This window comes from Aegilops tauschii, chromosome 7, assembly GCF_002575655.3.
Source record: "Aegilops tauschii subsp. strangulata cultivar AL8/78 chromosome 7, Aet v6.0, whole genome shotgun sequence".
Taxonomy (NCBI): Eukaryota; Viridiplantae; Streptophyta; class Magnoliopsida; order Poales; family Poaceae; genus Aegilops; species Aegilops tauschii.
In genome coordinates this window covers 254385836-254405658 of record NC_053041.3, presented here as the reverse complement: position 1 = coordinate 254405658, position 19823 = coordinate 254385836, and positions in this window count along the sequence as shown.

Sequence of the window (19823 nt, the reverse complement as noted above, 5' to 3'; positions counted from 1 at the left end):
TCGCGCCACCCAGGGCATGTTCGGCAGCCGGACGAAGAAGCCCAGGGGTGGGGCGGCAGCCACCAGGCGGGAAGAGGCGGCCGCGAAGGCGGCTCGCTTCCGCAAAGTGGTGAAGCAGCCGCAGACTGTGTCGGCGTAAGTTCTCTCTTTCTATGTACTTTCCTTCTTTCTTTCCTTTGGTGGTTCTTGAACCTTCGTCTTCTTTTTCAACGGTCAGAGCTCCGCTGTCACTTCAGCGGGCGGCTGCCGGCTCCGTCGTCGGGTCGCCAGGGGGCTCTGGGAGCACCACCCGCCGCGTAGATCCCCGCGCCGCCCTCCTGGAGGCGACGGAAAGGAACGCGCAGGAGGTGCGGGAGGAGCAGGAAGCGCGGGAGGCGGAGGCACGGAGGGCAGCCGCCGCCCAGGCAGCTCGGGAGGAGGAGGCGGCGAAGGCGCTCGCCGAGGCCGCAGCCAAGGCCCAGGCAGAGGCCGAGGCCGAGGCGGCGGCAGGGGAGGCTTTGATGGTCACCCCCCTACGCACCATGGCGCTCGGGGATGTGGATCCCTTGCCAGGGGGAGCCAGCGGTTCCCAGCCGGGGCTGGGAGGAAGCGGCGACGACGTCATCATCTTGGGGGAGGCGCCGGGGCCGACTCCTCCGACTAGGGCGGCCCAAGGCGGCCAGCCTGAGCCTGCGCCCGCACAGTCGGCGGAGGGCGAGCCGGCCGCGGGAGCTGAGGTGGCGGTCCGGGTTCCGCCAAGCCGGCGTGCAGGGAAGGCCGCGTTGGAGCCGCAGAAGGTTGCGTCGGAGCCACAGCCGGCCGTGGGCTCCAGCTCGTCGGCCCGACACGCGGAGGCGGCCAGCGCTACCTCGGGGTGGACGCCGGGCGGAGGGACAGCCATGGTGAACGTCGCTGCACAAGACGTCCGGACCCGGCTCCAAAGCCAAGCCGCGGCGCTGAGGCAGTTCACCGACGAATTCCTCGCAACGCGGGCAGCCATCCGGGTTAGCATTCCTATCTTGTTCTTTCTTGATCTTGATTTCTCTCGTGGGGGCGCGTCAGCGCACCCACTGGGTGTAGTCCCCGAGTTCCGAGTCGGCTGCTGAGCAGGCAGCTTGGAACTTCTTGGAGATTTTGTCTTTGCTGCTTTTGTTCTCACTTCGGTCTTCTGTCCGTCTTGCAAGACTACCACAACCTCCGAGCGGCCGCCTTCAACTCCCAGGCTCGGGAGCTGACTCAGAAGACCGCCGATCTTACTGAGAGCCGAGGTATGTGACTTGATCTTTATCTCATGTGGGGGCGCGTCAGCGCACCCACTGGGTGTAGTCCCCGAGATTCGGGCCGACTGCTGAGCAGTCGGCTCGGATCTTCCTTGATGATTTCTTATTGTTCTTCTTCTTCTATCTCTGCAGCGGCCAACGCCAGTCTGAGGGCACAGCTGGGGGAGTCCCAGACTGCTCTTCGTGCCAAGGACGCGGAGCTTGCCGCCTTGGTGCAGGAGCGCGACCGCCTGGTCAAGAAGCTGGCCGACCAGGAGGAAGGCCACAAGGCGGCGCTGAAGGCTGCGCAGGATCGCGAAGCCACCCTCCAGGCCGAGTTCGAGACGGAGGCGGCCGGCTGGGCAGAGGCCAGGCAGACTCTGGTCTCCGGCTATGGCCAGATCGAGGATCTGGTTGACGGTAATTCGTCTACCCCTTCATCCTTTCTTGTCATCTGCCACTTTGGCTTGTTTTTCTGATTCTGGTGTTCTTCTTTTCTTTTCTTCTTCGCGCAGAGTACTTCCCCGGCTATTCAACTGCCGCCAACCAGGCCATCGAAGCCCGTCGCCAGGCGAAGAGGCAAGCCGGCTTCGAGATCTCGCCAACCGCCGGCCGTTCGCTGGAGGAACAGCTCCTGGCGATCCAGGCTCGCATCCAGCCGGCTCACAGGCTGCTCCGCCGGCTTCAGCGCGCGGGGTCGCAGGTCTTGGCCACCCTCTGGCCCGGCCAAGTGGTCCCTGGCACCCCCAGTCGGACCGCCGACTGGCTGGAGGTGGCAGTCGGCCGCTTCGAGGCTTGGAAGGCGTCAGCGGCTCGCTCCGGCGCCAGGCGGGCGCTGGAGTTCGTCAAGGCCTGGTATCCTGGCCTGAACCTGGACCAGCTGGCTACCTGGCGGCAGCAAGCCGACACGGAGCTAGAGCCGGCGCGGCCGGCCATCATTCGGCGGGCTTCAGCGATCGCCGACTATACCGACACCAACGTCTTCGCCCCCGAGGTGGACGACAATGGAGTCGCCCAGCCGGAAGATTGGTTCGGGCTGGACCCGGCGTACGACGAGGACTCGGCGGAGGAAATCGACTCCAGCGACGAGGGCGAAGAGGAGGAGGAGGAGGGTGAAGACGCCAAGCCGGCTGGTGGAGTAGCCAGCCAGCCTGACCGCGCCTCCAGCACTACGTCGCATGCGAGTGCGTCTCCTGCCGCGGGAGGTGGTCAAGCCGGGACCAGCTAGGCGGCCACTCCTTCAGCCGGCGAGGCCGCCTTTACCGACCAGCTCGGCCTTCCTGTCGCGCCTTAGTCTTCTTTCTTTTGTTTTCCTGTCTTGTTACTTTCCAACAATGTTTGGTTAAGTCTGCACAATTCCACCCACTGGGTGTATTCAAACTCAAGTTTGTTGCCGGCCTGTGGGCGGCTTTATGTATATAAGTTATGCAATCGGTCTTCCCTTGTACTTTTGCTTTTTGTCCTTCTGCTTTTTCCCTTTGCCGCCCTCCCTTGGTTGCCGCCTCCCTAGTCAAACAGTTGCTCTGCAATCTGTAGCCGGGGAGTGCCTGGCCGATTGGGGAGGGGGAAGTACTTTTAGCTCTGCCGGACTTAAGCTAAGTTTTTTAGGAAGCCGGCCAGCCGGCTGTTTTGATAGTCGGCAGGCATATTTGGAGGCCGTCTCTTTGTATAGGTTAGTTGTTCCCTAGCCGTTTTTCGTGTGGGCGTACTTTCTGTCATTCCTCTTGCTAGTCAGACAGTCAGTTCTTTGAGCTGCGACTTTCAACAAGGGAGGACTCGGGAGCCGGCGCACTACTTTGCTGACTTTAGGAAGAACTTTCGATATAGCTCAAGGCGGCCAGTCCCCGGGCCGACTAGTCGGACCCGGTGCCGGACAAAAATTCAAAATGTAATAATACATTCATGGATATGACACTCGTCATTCATAGATAAATAAAAGGCAGTCCCCGAGTACTGTTCGGGGGGCCTGTTGGTTTGTACTTAATACAAAAAGGGGAACGTGATACATACTGCTTTTCAGCTGTAAAATCGTCTTAGGAGGTTTGCGTTCCATGGTCGCTCCGACTCCTTGCCGGAGTCGTCTCTCTTGCGTGCTCTTGGTTTTTGCGCGTCGATCAAGTAGTAGGAGTCGTTGCCGAGTGCCTTGCTGACGACGAAAGGGCCTTCCCAAGGGGCCGAGAGTTTGTGCTGGCCGGCTGTTCGCTGGATCAGCCGGAGCACAAGGTCGCCCTCTTGGAAGGATCTTGGCTTGACCTTGCGGTTGTAGTAGCGGCGCAGGCCTTGCTGGTAGATGGCGGACCGGCTGAGGGCTAACAGCCGGCCTTCTTCCAGTAGGTCGACGCCGTCTTCTCTTGCTTCTTTGGCTTCCTCCTCCGTGTACATGGTGATCCGAGGCGAGTCGAACTCGATGTCTGTTGGGATGACGGCCTCGGCACCGTACACAAGGAAGAATGGAGTGAAGCCGGTTGACTTGTTGGGTGTAGTGTGCAGACTCCAGAGGACAGCCGGCAGCTCTTCGAGCCAGCAGCCGGCCGATCGCTCCAGTGGTACAATCAGTCGGGGCTTGATGCCGGAGAGGATAAGTCCATTTGCTCGCTCGACCTGGCCGTTTGACTGCGGGTGGGCAATGGACGCTAAGTCCAGTCGGATGCCCTGCGTCGCGCAGAAACGTGCCAGTGCGCCTTTGGCGAAGTTCGTGCCGTTGTCGGTGATGATGCTGTGCGGCACGCCGTACCGAGTAGTGATGTCGGTGATGAATGTCATGGCAGTTGGCCCGTTCAGCTTCTTAATTGGCTTGGCTTCAATCCACTTTGTGAACTTGTCCACCGCAACGAGTAGATGTGTCAAGCCACCGCGGGCTGTCTTGAAAGGGCCCACCATGTCCAGTCCCCAGACAGCAAAAGGCCAGGTGAGGGGAATGGTCTTGAGGGCAGAAGCCGGCAGGTGTTGTTTGGAACTGAAGACTTGACATCCTCTGCAGCTCTTGACTATTTCTTTAGCATCCTCCAAGGCAGTCGGCCAGAAGAACCCATGGCGGAAAGCCTTGGCCACGAGGGATCTTGAGGCGGCGTGATGGCCGCATTCGCCTTGGTGGATGTCTTTGAGGATTGCCACTCCTTTTTCTGGCTCGACGCAACGCTGGAAGACTCCAGTGACGCTGCGCTTCACGAGCTCCTTGTTGATTATTGTGTATGCTGCGGCTCATCGTTGCACTAGTCTTGCTGTGACCTCATCAGCCGGCAGCTCTCTGCTGACTAGGAACTTAAGGATGGGCTGGGCCCATGAGGGAGCTGTGACTTCTTCTGCTGTTAATGTGGCCACCATGACTCGGGTGGGTGGGTTGGGTGTTGCATTGGAGTCGACCACCGCTTCTTGTGTCGTTGCAGTCCCCGGGCCGACTGCTGCAGTCCCCGGGCCGGGTTCTGAAATCCCTGGGCCGGGTGCGACTACGTCAGTCCACGGGGCAGTCGTCGAAGTCCCCATGCCGCTTGTGGGGTTTCTTGAGCCGGATCCGGCTGTTTCTGGCGCAGGCGGTACGAAGATGGAATCCGACTCTGGAGACGGCTTGATGGACGGCTTGAGGAGGCGCTGGAGGGAGACGCCAGTCGGTATGGCTTGTCGGGTGGAGCCGATCCGTGCTAGGGCATCTGCTTGGTCGTTGTCGGCCCTTGGCACGTGAAGGAACTCGCACCCTTCGAAGTATCCGCTCATCTGCTGGACAAGGAAACGGTAGCTCGCCATGTTCGCGTCCTTGGCGTCCCAGTCGCCAGATGATTGCTGGATCACCAAGTCTGAGTCACCGTAGCACAGGATCCGGCGTATGCCGAGTTCTTTGGCTAGCCGGAGCCCATGTACGAGCGCCTCGTACTCGGCCACGTTGTTGGAGGCGGCGAAGTGGATCTGCAGCGTGTACTTGAGCTTGTCGCCTTTGGGAGAGGTGAGGACGATGCCGGCTCCCAAGCCGGTGCGCATCTTGGACCCGTCAAAGTGCATCCGCCAATGGGTAGAGTCGGGAGCCGGCGGTAAGTACTGGGTCTCGGCCCAGTCGACGAGGAAGTCGGCCAATGCTTGCGACTTGATGGCGGTGCGGGGTTGATAGAAAATCGTGTAGGGCGCCAAGGCAATGGCCCATTTGGCCACCCGGCCAGATGCATCCCGGCTGCCTATGATCTCGGCGAGCGGGGCAGTGCACACGACCGTGATGGGGTGCTCTTGGAAGTAGGGCTTCAATTTCTTGGCAGCGAAGTACACCCCATAGCACATCTTCTGGTAGTGCGGGTAGTTTTGCTTTGAGCTGGACAGTACTTCGCTGAGATAGTAGACCGGCCTCTGGACCAGCTGGGCTCGGCCTTCCTCCGGGCGCTGGACCACAACAACAGTGCTGACGACTCGGCTTGTCGCGGCGATGTAGAGGAGCATGGGCTCCTTCTCAGTCGGCGCAGCCAGGACAGGCGGAGTGGTCAACATTTTCTTCAACTCATGGAAGGCTTGGTCGGTTTGATCATTCCACTCAAAGTGAGTGGACTTCTTCATGAGTCGGTACAGAGGGAGAGCCTTCTCTCCTAGTCGGCTGATAAAACGGTTCAGGGAGGCTAAGCAGCCAGTGAACTTCTGCACATCTCGCAGCTTGGTGGGAATCTCCATCCTCTCGATGGCCTTGATATTGACAGGGTTGCACTCAATGCCGCGTTCGGAGACCAGGAAGCCTAGCAGCTGGCCGGCTGGCACTCCGAACACGCACTTCTCGGGGTTGAGCTTGATCTGGAATCGGCGCAAGTTGGCAAATGTTTCTTTCAGGTCTTCCAGCAAGGTACCGCGCTTCTCTGTCTTCACCACAATGTCGTCTACGTAGACGTGGGCATTTCTGCCGAGTTGTTTCAAGAGACATTTCTGCATGCAACGCTGAAAAGTGGCACCGGCATTTCTCAAGCCGAATGTCATTGTCAGGTAGCAGAAAGCTCCAAAGGGTGTGATGAAGGCAGTCTTCAGGCGGTCAGCTGGGTCCAACTTGATCTGATGATACCCTGAGTATGCATCCAAAAAACTTAACAGCTCGCATCCGGCTGTGGAGTCAATCACTTGGTCAATCCGTGGCAAAGCAAACGGATCCTTTGGGCAGGCCTTGTTCAAACTTGTGTAGTCTATACACATGCGCCACTTGTTATTCTTCTTCAAAACCAGAACTGGATTGGCAAGCCATTCTGGAAAGAACACTTCCATGATGAAGCCGGCTGCAAGGAGCCGGGCTATCTCTTCTCCCACGATTCTTCGCTTCTCTTCTGATAGTCGGCGGAGGGGTTGCTTGACCGGCTTCGCATCAGCTCAGACATGTAATTTGTGCTCGGCGAAATCCTTCGGGACACCCGGCATGTCCTTTGGGGACCATGCAAAGATGTCTCGATTCTCACGGAGGAAGTCGACGAGCTCGCCTTCCTATTTACTGTCCAAGTTCGCCCCAATCACAGCGAACCTCTCCGGGTGCTCCGGGTCTAGAGGTATCTTCTTTGTCTCTTTGGCAGGCTGGAAGGAGCCCTGCGCATCACAGTCCTTGGGGTTGGGGGACAAGGCCGGCTGCTTGCCGGCCATGGCCACAACCCGTTCCAACATCTTCTTCTCTTCCGCCACCACGAGGGACTCGGCCAGCCGGCTGCTGGCGATGGCACACTCGATGGACTTCTTGTAGTCGCCGGCTATCGTGATGATCCCCTTCGAGCTCGACATCTTCATCTTCAGGTAGGCATAGTGGGGCACAGCCATGAACTTGGCCAAAGCAGGTCAGCCAAGTAGTGCATGATAGGGGCTCTCCAAATCCACCACCTCGAACCATATTGCTTCCCGGCGAAAGTGATCTTTGTCTCCGAAGAGAACATCCATCTTGATCTTGCCGATTGGAGAGAAAGATAGGCCGGGTACGATACCATGGAAGACGGTGCAGCTCGGCATGAGCTGCTTTGCTTTGATGTTCAGCTTGTCCATGGTATCGCGGTACAGTATGTTGATACTGCTTCCGCCGTCTATCAGGACGCGGGAAAATCTGGCAGCTCGCCTCTCCGTCGCAAGGGTGACGTCCAAGACCATAGCATAGGAGCCAGGCGAAGGCATCACCTCTGGGTGGTCGGCCTGGCTCCAGCTGATGGGCTTTTCCGACCAGTGCATGAACTCGGCGGTGCTAGAGGCGACTGCGTTTACTTCTTGGTGCTGCCGGCGTTGGCTGCGCTTGTCGTTGACTTGACTTGTGAAGACGATGTAGGCGTCGTGCGCTTCGGGGAACTCGTCTTGGATGGCGCCGACTGCCAGCCGGGCCGCCGGCTGCTGGGGAGCCGGAGGCGGCGGGCCGGGAGGCGGAGGCGGCACCATCCCTTCGCCCTTGGTGATGCGGGTGAGCCAGTGGCATTTCCGTGTTGTATGGTTGCACGGCTTTGCGCCGCTGTGGAACTTGCAGGGAGCATCGAGTGCTTGTTCGTAGGAGAAAGACGGCTGCCAGGGCGGCTGGCCACCCTTCTTCTTGGGAGCGGGCCGCTCTTCGGGCTGCTCGTCTTCAACTGTGGCCACCTGCCGACTGGAGGAAGTCGGCATGGGGCCCTTGCGCTTGTGGTCGTTCTGGTAGGGGCGCCGGTTAGGGTCGCCAGCCGGCGTCTTGGGAGCCGGAGCAATTACTTTCCCCGAGGCGTCTACTCGGAGCTCGGTCTTCATGGAGGAGTCGGCAGTGGCGTACTTGTCAGCGATGACTAGTAGATCGTTGAGGGTAGCCGGCTCGTCGCAGAGGAGTCGGTGCTTGAGGAGGGTGCCCTCTCGGCACCCGGCAGTGAAGTACTCGATGGCCTGGACCTCGTGCACTCCCTCGCAGGAGTTGCGGAGCTCGGCCCATCGCGTGAGGTAGTCGCGGGCCGATTCGTTGGGCCCCTAGACGCAGAGGGAGAGCTGGCGAGGCTTGGGAGGCCGCTTGTAGGTGCTGGTGAAGTTGCGGACGAAAACTTCGGTGAAGTCCAGCCAACTGTTGATGCTGTAGGGCTTGAGGCTGTTGAGCCATGTGCGCGTCGTGCCCTGCAGCATCAAGGGGACGTACTTCACGGCGACACGCCGATTTCCGTTGGCGATGCTGACGGCTGTGGAGTAGTCGATGAGCCAATCTTCCGGCTTCACCGAGCCGTTGTACTTGGGTGTGTCTCTGGGAAGCGAGAACCCTTTGGGGAAGGGCTCATCGCGGATGCGGGGGCCAAAGCATGGCGGGCCGACATCATCTTCTTCTTCTAACGCCAAGGACCGAGCAAGGCGGTCGATCCTGTGGCGGGCGTCGTTCTCGCCGACTCCTTCTCGGCGGCCAAGTCGGTCGCCAAGAGTCGGATGTGTGACAGGCGGTGGAGTGAGGCGTCTTTCTCTTCGAGGCGGGGGAGGGGGCAGGTTTCCCTGGTGCTCTACAACTCGAGGGCGGCCATCCGCGTCGCGCTCGATGGTAATGCAAGTCCGGCTGCGGCTGGCAGCCGGCTCCTTGTCTTTCTTCTGGCGCGCGCCGCTCGCAGTCGGCGAGCGGGACGTCGCGGCGTGCTCCCGGCGCGGGGGATGGCTATCAGCTCGGGCGCCGGCTTCGTGCCGTCTCGCAGGTTCTCGAGCGGGATGGCGTAGACGGGGCGATCTGCGCCCAGCATGCTGGCAACGGCTGAGCCGCGCTTCTGGACGAAGCCGGCTCGGCTCGGGCCGCTAGGCGGCGGCGTCCCGAAGGCGGCGCGGTCGACTTCGCACTGGTGGGCCTCGGTGAGGCGTCTCATCGAGGCCATCTTCTTGCCCTCCACGATGAGGGCAAGGCGGCGTGCCTCCAGGGTCTCGGCGTCGGCGTCGGCCGGGATGGGGACGGAGAGGTCGTGCATCGCCGCTTGCTGAACGTCGTGGGCATTCTCGCCCGAGTTGGAGACGTGGCTGATGACCAGCACTTCGGTGACAGCGCTGCGGCCGCTGTCAGCTCGAGGGAGGGGGTCGTCGAAGACCACCACGTCGGAGGGGTAGGCGTCGAGCGACGCGGTGTCGGAGTCGATGAGCATCGGGTCGGTGGAGTCGACCGACTCCATGTCCGCAGCGGGCTCGCTGGAGACGTGAAGTTGGTCGAGGAGGCTGACGAGGCGGCTCTCGGGGTAGTCGGTGCCTGCGTCGGACGCAGGCTCGTCGGAGATGCGAGTCTCGCCAAGCAGATCGGCGAGACGGCTCGCTGCGCAGGCGTCGTCGACGCCTTGCAGCGCGTCGAGGCAAACGCCATCGGGCGCAGCAGGCTGGCTGCGCTCGCGGGGGAGGAAGAGGGTTCCCGTCCAGAACAGGTCTCCGGACGACGGTGCACCTGGCCCCACGGTGGGCGCCAAATGTCGGGTGGTTGGTGCGACATATGCCAAGGGATGGCTTATCATTGTGGGAGCCAATAAAACGTCGCCGGTGCCCGGAAACGGGATGAGGCGAAGACATGCACGCCGGCGAATCTTACCCAGGTTCGGGGCTCTCCGAGGAGATAACACCCCTAGTCCTGCTCTGCGGGGTCTCCGCATGATCACTAGATCGATAAAGGGTAGCTACAATCGCTCCTAGAGCTGTTGAGGTCAAGGGAGAAGAAGAGCAAGGCTAGCTCCTGCTTCTCTCTATCTATGGTGTGTGTGCTATGCTTGGGTCGAACCTAGAAGCGAACCCTTTGCATGGGTGCTCCGGGGGGTTTATATAGGCCTACCCCCCGGGGGTACAATGGTAATCCGACTGGGAACTGGTCCCAGCCGTCAGTGTCTACGCTCGCCGGCTTCTTCGCCGGCTACTGGGTCCCGCCGGCTGCTGGGTCCCGCCGGCTACCGGCTACTTGGTCGACAGGCCGGTCCCACCGCCTAGGGTCTTGTCGGCGGCTGCTTACTGTAGCCGCACCTCTGATGATGAGGGCTTTGTCGAGGTGAGCGTGGCTACAGTGGGCCGCCTCGGGGGCTATCACTGTAGCCTCACCTCGTCTTGTCTCCTTAATGGGGCTCCTGCTTCGAGGAAGAGAGTAGCCGGCTTCTGGAGGCCGGCTATACTCTTGGCCGACTAGGAAAAGCCGGGCCGCCTTCACGCCTCTCTCTGGCTGAAAGGGCCCGCAGTCCTTGGGCCGTACAGGAGTGGGTCGTGGATGACGTCGAGGCTAGCGTGGCTACAGTGCCGAGCCGCACGGGAGACGTCCACCCCGTACGACCTCCTGTAGCCATGCCCGCCTCGGGCTTCGGGGGTCGTGGACCGCACTGTGGCCTCACCCCATCACGTCGCCGTTATGTGGGAGTGGTTGCGGTCTTGGCCGGCTCCTAGGAGTCGGCGTCCTTCTTGGCCGGCTTCTTGGAGTCGGCCACCCCGTAGTCGCCCTAGGGAGGAGTCGGTGAGGCTGGGTCGTCTTCCGGGAGTCGGCTTTAGTAGTAGCCGGCCAGGGAAGGCAGCCCAAATGCTTGGAGTGCTTGAAGGCCCAAAGGCCTGATAAATTTTCCGAAGAGCCAGGGGTAGTCGGTTAGGCTACCCGTGGCCACTTACTCCGACACATACCCATACCTACCCAAATCACCTGTGAAGGTTAGAAAATAATGATACTCTCCGCCTGCCTCAACACTCATCGGACGGTATACATCTGTATGTATTATTTCCAATAAGTCATTAGCTCACTTCACTGTTGCAGAGAACGGAGTTTTAGTCATCTCACCCATGACGCATGGTTCGCAAGTATCAAATGATTCATAATCAAGTGATTCCAAAAGTCCATCCGCATGGAGTTTCTTCATGCATTTTACACCAATATGACCTAAACGGCACTGCCACAAGTATGTTGCACTATCATTATCAACTTTGCATCTTTTGGCATCAATATTATGAAATATTTGTATCACTACGATCGAGATTCAACAAGAATATACATTCATCAAAGGTGCACGACCATAAAAGATGTTACTCGTATAAATAGAATAACCATTATTCTCTGACTTAAATGAATAACCGTCTTGCAATAAACAAGATCCATATATACTATTCATGCTCAACGCTACCACCAAATAACAATTATTGAGGTCTAAAACTAATCCCGAAGGTAGATGTAGAGGTAGCGTGCTGACGGTGATCACATCAACCTTTGAACCATCCCTGACGTGCATCATCACCTCGTCCTTAGCCAATCTTCGTTTATTCCGCGGCTCCTGTTTCAAGTTACAAATATGAGCAACCGATCTAGTATCAAATACCCAGGTGCTACTACGAGCATTACTAAGGAACACATCAATAACATGTATATCAAATATACCTTTGTTCACTTTGCCATCCTTCTTATCTGCCAAGTACTTGGGGCAGTTTCGCTTCCAGTGACCATTTCCTTTGCAGTAGAAGCACTCGGTTTCAGGCTTGGGTCTAGCTTTGGGCTTCTTCATGGGAGGGGCAACTTGCTTGTCATTCTTCTTGAAGTTCCCTTTCTTTCCCTTGTCCTCTTTCTTAAAACTGGTGGTCTTGTTAACCATCAACACTTGATGCTCTTTCTTGATTTCTACCTCCGCCGATTTCAGCATCACGAAGAGCTCGAGAATCGTTTTCGTCATCCCTGGCATATTATATTTCATCACGAAGCCTTTGTAGCCTTGGTGGCAGTGACTGAAGAACTCTGTCAATAACACACTCAACTGGAAGATCAATTCCCAGCTGAGTCAAGTGGTTATGATACCCAGACATTTTGAGTATGTGTTCACTGACATAACTGTCCTCCTCCATCTTACAGCTAAAGAACTTGTTGGAGACTTCATATCTCTCAACCCGGACATTTACTTGAAATATTAACTTCAGCTCTTGGAACATCTCATATGCTCCGTGGCATTCAAAACGCCTTTGAAGTCCCGGTTCCAAGCCGTAAAGCATGGCACACTGAACTATCGAGTAGTCATCAGATCGAGCCTACCAGACATTCATAACATCTGCATCAGCTCCTGCAGCAGGTCTGTCACCTAGCGATGCATCAAGGACTTAATTCTTCTATGTAGCAATGAGAATAATCCTCAAGTTATGGACCTAGTCCGTGTAGTTTCTACCATCATCTTTCAGCTTAGCTTTCTCTAGGAACGCATTAAAATTCAAGGGAACGGTAGCACATGCCATTGATCTACAACATAGATATGCAAAAACTATTAATACTAAGTTCATGATAAATTTTAGTCCAAATAATCAAATTACTAATGAACTCCCACTTAAATCAACATCCCTCAAGTTGTCTAAGTGATACATGATCCAAATCAACTAACCCATGTTCGATCATCACGTGAGATAGGGTAGTCTTCAATGGTAAACATTCTATGTTGATCATATCTACTATATGACTCATGTTCGACCTTTCGGTCTCTAGTGTTCTGAGACCGTGTCTGTACATGCTAGGCTCGTCAAGTTTAACACAAGTATTCTGCACGTGCAAAACAGGCTTACACCCGTTGTATGTGAACGTAGAATTTATCACACCCAATCATCATGAGCTGCTTCGAAATAACGAACTTAATTTAGCAATGGTGCATACTCGGGGAGAACACTTTTATCTTGAAATTAAGTGAAGGGATCATCTTATAATGCTACCGTCGTTCTAAGCAAAATAAGATGCATAAAGGATAAACATCACATGCAATCAAAATATGTGACATGATATGGCCATCTCATCTTGTGCTTTTGATCTCCATCTCCAAAGCATCGGCATGATCACCATCGTCACCGGCATGACACCTTGATCTCCATTGTTGCGTTGGGGTCATCTCGCCAACTATTTCTTCTACAACTATTTCTAACGCATAGCAATATAGTAAAGCAATTACATGGCGCTTAAGTGATTGACACACATGTCATACAATAATTAAAGACAACCCTAAGGCTCCTTCCGGTATGTAAGTCGTGAACTCATTATAAAACATGATCATCTCATACATCAACATATATCACATCACATCTTGACCATATCACATCACCACATGCCCTGCAAAAACAAGTTAGACGTCCTCTACTTTGTTGTTGAAAGTTTTACATGGCTGCTACGTGCAACTAGCAAGAACCGTTCTTACCTACGCATAACCACAATAGTGATTATAAATTTGCTATTTAACCTTTGCAAGGACCGCCATAGTCAAATCCGATTCAACTAAAGTGGGAGAAACAGACACCCGCCAGCCACCGTTATGCAAAACAAGTTGCATGTCAGTCGGTGGAACCGGTCTCATGTGCATGGACATGTAAGGTTGGTCCGAGCCGCTTCATCCCACAATGCCACCGAATCAAAATAAGACATTAGTGGGAAGCAATATGAACATCACCGCCCACAACTCCTTTCTGTTCTACTCGTGCATATCATCTACGCATAGACCTGGCTCTGATACCACTGTTGGGGAACATTGCGTGGAAAACAAACAATTTCTACGCACACGCAAGATCTATCCATGTATATGTATAACTACGAGAGGGGGAGCATCTGCATACCCTTGTAGATTGCTAAGCGGAAGCGTTTATCAACACGGTTGATGTAGTCGTACACCTTCATGATCCGTCCCGATCAAGTACCGGACGCACGGCACCTCTGCGTTCAGCACACGTTCACCTCGATGACATCCTCACCTTCTCGATCCACCAAGAGAGGCAAAGTGGTAGATGAGTTCCGGCAGCATGACGGTGTGGTGACGGTGGTGGTGAAACTATTCTGCAGGGCTTCGCCAAGCACAACAGACATGGATGGAGGAAGAACTATAGGGAGAGGGGGCGCCGCACACGGCTTGGAATCGTGGTGTGTGTTGCCCCTCCCCTCCTCTCATATATATATATATATATATATATATATATATATATATATAGGTGGAGGGGGAGGGGAGACAGCCCTAGGCGCGCCCCCAAAGGGCTGGCGGCAGCCCTAGGGCGCCTGCCCTAGGCGTCCCCCTTCCTTTTCTTGCGCGTGGAGGAGAAGGCAGGAGGGGCCAGCCCTCCTCCTTCCTCCTTTGGCACGTGGAGAGAAAGGCAGGAGGGGCTGGCCCCCTCCTTTCCTTCCCTAAGGACCGACGGCCTAGAGGTGGGGCGCACCAGCCCCTTGTGGGTTGGTGTGCTTCCCTCATTGGCCCAATAAGCCCAATAACTCCACGTGACCTCCCGGAACCCCTTCCGGTGCATTCCGAAACTCTTTTGGAGACCAAATACCATCATACTATATATCAATCTTTACCTCTGGACCAATCCGGAGCTCCTCGTCATGTCCGTGATCTCATCCCGGACTCCGAACAACATTTGATCACCAACATACATAACTTATATAGTATTATCTTGTCAACGAACGTTAAGCGTGCGGACCTTGCGGGTTCGAGAATGATGTAGACATGACCGAGTGTAGCGACCCGACCCGAATGGATCAAGTCTCTGTGCTTAAGTGTCATCCCTGGATCGGTATGCTGACACACACAGTACTCGAGGATTTATAACAGAGGCAAATCACATGTATAAAGTAACGTAAATACTATTACCTCAATCCAAATAGCGGAAGTAACAAGGTTGTGGATTCCCATCAACACCAACGGCAAAGTTGAGTGTAGAAATCGTAACCCTAACGTATCACTTACTCGTCGTAAGAATCCTGCAACATGAAACGTTGCAGCCCGAAAACGGGTTAGCACATGGAATATGCTGGCAATGTAACACATAGAGAGTAATGAACATAGTAATGCTATACTACATGCATATATGGCTGGTGGAAAAAGCTCTATGGTTATATTGTTTTTGCGAAAAGCCAAATTTTCCCTACTGCAAAGGAATAAATTTTATTTAACTATCATGGTGGTTGTGAAACATTGAGATGGTTGACAGCATCTCAATCCCAATTAAGTATCATCATTAACCCACCAAGATTAATTAAAGTAACCTAATGAGATCAACGGGATAATCCAAGAACTAGATACTCAAGATGTCCATAACCGGGGACACGGCTAATCATGATTAGTTTGTACACTCTGCAGAGGTTTGTGCACTTTTCCCCACAAGACTCGATCGCCTCCGCTTGATTCTCGCACTGCATGATGTTTGAGAAACGGATGACCGAGACACAGTCTTTCAGAAACACTACTCTTTACTCCGGGTGGACAGTTACACCTACTTTCCCCTACATCTGCTAGCCCACCTCTTCAAGAGATCATGTAACCTACTCAACTATGCTAGAGCCCATAATAGCTTGTGGCTGCACACGGAAGTTTCTAGCATGAATAATCTTATGATCCCTTTGAGCCTGGGTGGCGGTCCATAGGATGATCACACGGGTACCCCGGGATATCCAAAAATACAGGCAGCACTGGGTTCCCCAGGTGCCTCAATCCAACCAGATGTGAGTTTTAGTTGCCACCTTAAGTAAACCATTAATTAACAATCTCACATCTGTCATGAATATCTCTCAAACCCAATCCACGTCTACGAGCATAGCATGGCAATATAATAGCAAACGTAGAAGTAACTCCCAAGGGTTTGATAAATAAAACAGGTAATAGGTACTACCTCAACTACTTCCCAATACCCACAATTTAATTAGATCCTAATCATGCAATGTTTGAGGATTGATCTAGTGCAAATAAAACTGGGTATGGAAAAGTATGATCAAAGTGTTACTTGCCTGCAATGTTGATGAAGATGATTCGCACTCAATACTCTGGATAGATCTACTCGTCACACTCCGGTCAATCTATCGTGAGCAAGCAATAGCAACCATACATAAGCAATCACTCAAAAGATCAGAAAGAACGAGGAAAACAATTCAGAAAAACTTCAAAACCAAGCAAATAACTCTTGCAACATAAAACAATTTCTAACAGTACCAAAATTATGTGAATTTGGCCTTATCAAAAAGTTTAGGTCAAGAGCTTCGAATTGCAAAAAGAATCAACTCAAACGGAGTTATAAAACTCAAGTTACGATCAAACGAAGTTTGAATACAAATCTGTTTGAATTCAAATTTTAAAACTTTCAAAAACATGTTTAAGTTGTTTTACTGGATAGAGGGGATCATAACGAAGAAGTGGGCGTTGGTTTCGTTGGATTTGGACAAACGAGTAAAAAGTTGTGAGTGTTTGAAAACCAGGGGCTATTCTGTAAGAAAAACAAATTGCTACTAGGTCCCTGGACAGAAAAATAAAAGAAAAAAAAACCTACTGAGCGAACGCTCACTCTCTAACTCTAACCAACGAACGTTCATTAACAAAACATTTTTTTAAAGAAAAGAAAAGAAAAGAAAAACACCTCGATCTGGACCGTTGGATCCAGATCGGACGGACAGGGGCAGGCGGCGGTTACCGCGGTGGCTGGAGGTCGCCGGCGAGGTGGGACGGCGGCGATGGCGTCGGCTGCGAGCGGGGAGGCGGCTCCGGCGGTCGGCTGCTTCGGGTCGAAGCACGGGGAGGCGCGGCGCGGCGAGGTGAGGAGGATGGCGGCGTCGGCGGCGGTCCTCGGCGACGGGACAAAGCGAGGCGGCGGCGGCGGATCTCGTCGGGGCGGGGCTCCGGCGAGGGCGGCGGTTGCGGCGGGGAAGGAGGAGAGAGAGGTCGGGGCCCGAGGCGGCGCTATTTAAGGGGGGAGGGGCGGCGCGGTGGCGTGCGGGAGGGGGCAGAGGAGAGGCGGCGGAGGGAGTCCCGCACGGGCACGGGCGGCGGCGGCGATGCCGTGGTGGAGGCGGACTCCGCCGGAGTCGGGGACGGGCGCGGGCACGCTGGGCCGCGGCCTAGCTGGAGCTGAGCCGGCCCAGTTCGGCGGAGGGAGAGAGAGGAGAGACAGAGCAGTGCTGGGCTTCGGCCGGGCACTGTTCGAAGAGGTTTTTTTTAACAAAGAGAGAAAGAAAAGAAATAAAATATAAAATAAAATATTATATAGGCATATAATATATCAAAAAATTTAGAAAAAGATTTCCTACAACGTAGACATTTTTGTAAAGTCAAAAAAAAATCCACACAAATTTAAATAAATCAAACGGTGCTAGTGCCTTAATAAAATCCAATAAAAATAATTTTAAAAATACAAAAATGATTTCAAATTTATTTCTCTCCAATTTTCTGATGTAGGGAATCATGTTACCCTATTTTCCATATATTTTATTTTTGGAGAAAAATAATTTGAATAAAACTCAAATAACTCCAATATTGAAAAATAATTTCAGTGGGACTTTGATTTTAATCCTTTGAAACTCCCAACTCATATTTCATTTGTTTTGAAGAAGTCATTTTATCTTCTCTCGTGAAAATCATTGAGTTGCATAAAGTTTCAGAAATAGGAAATATTTTCAAATGAAATTCAAATATTTTCAACACCCCTTGTCATTTAAATAAATGGGAGAAGTCATGTCATCTTCTCTCCAGGGTTTTGTGGTGAAAAGAATTTGAATTCATGGAGATCATAAAAGAAAAATGAAAGTTTGGGAAAGTCCTTTTATTCCCTCTCATTTAACTTTCAAAAGATTTCGAATTCCACTCACTTTCAGTCAATCAATCAAACAATCAATCCAATCTATCTGTTTATTATAACATTCCAAAATTTAGAATTTTGGGATGTTACACCGAGATGCTTCTCCGGTCAATAACCAATAGTGGTACCTGGATGCCCATATTGATTCCTACTATTCTATGAAGATCTTTATCGATCGAACCTTTATGACAACATACGTAGTTCCCTTTGTCTGTCAGTATGTTACTTGCCCGAGATTCGATCGTTGGTATCTCCATACCTAGTTCAATCTCATTATCGGCAAGTCTCTTTACTCGTTCCATAATACATCATCTTGTAACTAACTCCTTAGTCACTTTGCTTGCAAGCTTCTTGTGACGTTGTATTACCGAGAGAGCCCAGAGATACCTCTCCATCATATGGAATGACAAATCCCAATCTCGATCCATGCCAACTCAACAGACCCTTCGGAGATACTTGTAGAGCACCTTTATGATCACCCAGTTACGAAGTGACATTTGATAGAACACAAGGTATTCCTCCGGTATCCGGGAGTTGCATGATCTCATGGTCGAAGGAATAAGTATTTGACATTAAGAAAGCAGTAGCAATAAGCTGAACGATCATATGCTAAGCTAATGGATGGGTCTTGTCCATCACATCATTCTCCTAATGATGTGATCTCGTTATCAAGTGACAACTCATGTCCATGGTGAGGAAACGTTAACCATCTATTGATCAACGAGCTAGTTTAATAGAGGCTTACTAGGGACTTGGTATTTGCTTATGTATTCACAGTGTATTTAAGTTTCCGATCAATACAATTATAGCATGAATAATACACCTTTATCATGATTAAGGAAATATAATAATAACCACTTTATTATTGCATCTAGGGCATATTTCCAACAAATACATGAACTCCTCATACTACGATAATCATCGAAAAGAATCCCAATTATTGTCACCTTGGGGTATGCGGATCATAACACGTAATAGGTGCATACAACTTGCAAGATAGAATCAAGAACTCAAACATATTCATGAAAACATAAAGGGTTCAGATCTGAAATCATGGCACTCGGGCCCTAGGGACAAGCATTAAGCATAGCAAAGTCATAACAACATCAATCTCAAAACATAGTGGATACTAGGGATCAAGCCCTAACAACTTGACTCAATTACATGACAAATCTCATCCAACTCTCCAGTGGCGAGCGTCATGGAATTGTTGATGAAGGATGGTTGATGATGACGACGGTGTCGAACCCCCCTCTCCGGAGCCTTGAACGGACTCCAGATCAGCCCCCCGATGAAGAACATGAGGTGCCGGCGGCTCCATATCGTAAAACACGATGATTCGTTCTCTCTTATCCCCCCCCCCCGCGCGAATAGGTATTTATGGAGTTGGAATTAGGACGGATGGGGGCATGCCCACAAGCTCACATGGCGTGTCCTAGGGGGTGGGCGCCCCCTGAGCTTGTGGCTCCTGGGTGGCCCCCTCCGGCAGTTCTCTTCGCCGATATATTTTTATATATTCTGGAAATATTCTTCTAAATTTACATCTCATTCTGAGAACATTTATTTCTACACAAAAATAACACCATGGCAATTCTGCTGAAAACAACGTCGGTCCGGGTTAGTTGCATTCAAATCATGCAAATAAGATTCCAAAACAAGAGCAAAAGTGTTTGAAAAAAGTAGATATGTTTGGGACGTATCATTCTCCATCTCCGGTCATGTGATCGGTACATCCACTATCAAGAATCCATTCTTTTCCTCCAGCCATGTAATCTCGAAGATTTGCTATGAGACTAAGATTTCTCATAATCTTCTCATATTCAATGTCAAATTCTTTGTCTTTATCATTGTAGCCATGCTCAACATTGTCGTTGTCAATATGTATGTGACCATCACCTAAGGCAATGGATTCATTAGTTTCATGATCATGACAATGTGCAAGTTTTTGAAGTCTAATGCTTCCATTATGATGTTGCTAATGGTTCCAACGTCACCTTTAACATGCATAAGATCACGAAGCTCAAATATACATTCATCAAACTTAGCATCACTAGTCTTCAACTTATGAAAGGCAATAGATTTATGAAGAATCCCATCAAGGTTCTTTAAAGAGTAATCAAGGAA